This window comes from Anarrhichthys ocellatus, unplaced genomic scaffold (assembly GCF_004355925.1).
Source record: "Anarrhichthys ocellatus isolate YVR2014 unplaced genomic scaffold, GSC_Weel_1.0 scaffold41, whole genome shotgun sequence".
NCBI classification, from domain to species: domain Eukaryota; kingdom Metazoa; phylum Chordata; class Actinopteri; order Perciformes; family Anarhichadidae; genus Anarrhichthys; species Anarrhichthys ocellatus.
The window spans coordinates 102,298-105,050 of record NW_022280071.1 but is presented as its reverse complement, the minus strand read 5'-3'; the positions used below and the strand labels follow the sequence as shown (position 1 = coordinate 105,050).

General features: G+C 40.7%; 1 protein-coding gene across 1 annotated transcript in view; it reads right to left on the bottom strand.

Moving 5' to 3' along the window:
• The window catches only part of chst6 (carbohydrate sulfotransferase 6), a 10,376-nt gene that overhangs the window by 4,647 nt on the left and 2,976 nt on the right, over positions 1–2,753 (bottom strand). The gene's annotated exons all lie outside the window — the stretch shown is intronic.

Below are 2,753 nucleotides of genomic sequence, written 5' to 3'. Positions count from 1 at the left end.
TATGTGACGTATATGGTGAAATATGATGGTATGTGACGGTATATGGTAGTATATGACAGCAGCCCATATTTCTTAATGAGTCTTTCTGAGCTCAGATGCCTGTAACGCCATAGAGACCAACCTCTGGTGGAGCATGCTGATCACATACATCACATCAATACAGCAACATAGAAAGCGGAGCGTCTGCATTTATGGCGATATTTTGGCATTTCTAAATACCCTGGTGTACTGTAATACTGCCCAGGACTATATGACAGCAATATACAAAAGGCTGCCACCCTCATGAAAACATTCACTTCTGAGCCTGGCTCTCTTCCTCCTAAGCCATCCGTATTTGCTTTCCTGTCACGCAGCTGACAAATATAGATCACCTCTATCTAGCCTGAGCTGTATCCGTCTCCATTCTCTACCATACGGATGTGTCTTTTCCCACATGTAAAGTCCGTACCTTCCTAAACTCACTCATACAGCCACACACATAATGAACTCGTGGACTAGAAACTAGATTTTAGAAGAAAGGAAGATGTGGGACAAAGGGAGAGGTGACTGATCTTGGCTGAGGGACAGAAAACACAACCAGCTATTCAAGTCAGTGTACAATATGCACTTGTGCTGTGTAACATAGGAGTGCAATAAATGTTGAAATAACTACTCTTGGCCTCACTTTGGTCTAACTGTTCTTTACTGATTTTGAATCTATTCTAATGGAAGGAAGCCCCGTCACATTACAAAATATGGCAGTCAACCCGGGTGTGACGTCATTCCCAACTCCGACTTCTGACGTAGATGGAATGCAGCATAAATAACAATCCAGAGACACCAGAGTGGAACCGAGTTTATCGGATGGATCAGTCACGTTAAACCTCACAACAAAAATGTTGGTAAGTGTAGAAAAAGGGAAGCCCCTGGGCTTACTTCAGGCACACTGGCACCGAGCCAAGGACGCAGTTACGGTGCCTTTGTTAGTTCAGAGCATATTATAATGAAGTACAACTACAGGGAGACTGATCCTGTCTACAAAAAAAGGTCTGAGTAATCTACGTTGTTGGTTCTTATGGCATACTTGTGTTCTTTATTAATATTGAACTTGTCGCGAGTCCAAATTGCACCAAATTTGACAAAGCACTCCGTTGGGTCCTTAGCAAAACACCCACCAATTGTGAAGTAGACCGGATGAGCGGTTCTCGAGATATGTAAGGAACACACATACAGAGATTCCTCAGTCTATAGTTTATTTGTTGTTAAATGTTAGAAAACCAATATTATTATTTTTAACTCATTTTGATGTTTTACTATCATTTAAGGGAGCTCATCCTCCTTTGTGAGCTGATAAATTATAAAACGTTTTGGTTTATGAAACCCCTTCAAAAGTAAATACATTTTTACTGAACCAGACAAACGTCAACAGGCATGCCTTCATGTTTTCTGATAAAACTAAATTGATCTTATTTTCAGCCACTAAACGATATTCAAACACCAATAAAAACAATAATCTTACCCACGCAGGACCACACTAATGACTTGGTGGCGCTAAGACGATTTTGTAAAAGAGCTTTATTGGAAATCTTAACTGCTTTTCAATGATTTTGGTAGATAAATCAGAATATCTACACGATTAGTTTCAGGTTTGTTTTTCTTTTTTTTGTACTACTTTCAAAAATAACTTAGCAGAAATGGCTTTTTGAAGATTCGTGGAACTATAAAGTAAAAACCTTTAGATTGTGAGGACTAAGTTATAAGCGATCATTTATTTTTGGGTTTTGGATAAAATACTTCATATTCTAGATGTCTGATTGTCAGAAAACAAATATTTTTGTTTACCTCTGTGTATTGGTTCAAACCCATCCTATAAAACTGGACGTTAAATTAATTTTGTTGCTCTACATGCTCTAAAGCATAACTCAAAGTACTGGCGTGAGATGGGGTTATTACCTCTGCAGTTTATGATGTGATAAAATGTATCTTTCAAATGTATCTCCCGGTAACGAACACGTAGGTGAGTTGAAAAGAAAGAGACAGAGAACTTAAGGGAACATAAAGCACAGAGTCACATGTGGGGAGCAGAAGAGCCTGTGTAGACGCAACTGAGTCAGGGGTTTCCACTTGTGCACACAATGTCCAGCTGGGAGAAGTTAGTAGCCAGCTGGGGACCCGGGTGGGGGAGAAATATATAAAGCGGGGGGGGTATGTGGGTCTGGCGTGCAGGAAATGTAGTGCCTCAAACACCTCTTTTCCTGAATTCTGGTGAATTTTTATTCACCAATTTAGTTTTATGGAAACATAAAACTCTGGTGCCAGGTGATAATACGAAAATACAAAAAAGACAGATGTCCGTACGGAAGTGTTTCTCCAAATAGTTTCAGAAAGGAAAAGCCTCTGAAAAAGTATCAAGTCCATCACGGGATGATACATCTTTTTAGGGTTCGATTAAATACAGGGACACCCACCACGTCTCCTCAGTGGTCTCTCCCCGAGCCTCAAAATAACCTCAGTGAAAAGAAACAAGAGCAAACAGAAGAAACAGAGTGTGGGGCTGTCCTTCGGTGTTCCCAGAGGGAGATCAAGATCCCTGCTGTCTGAGATGATCCATGATCCATGATGATACAATAATCTGTTGTGCTTATTGAACAAGCCCTGACATGAGCTCCTCCCCTCCAGACCCTCCGGATACAAAGGTAAACACCAGACATTACCCTGACAGATCCATCTCTCTCTCTCTCTCTCTCTCTCTCTCTCTCTCTCTCTCTCTCTCT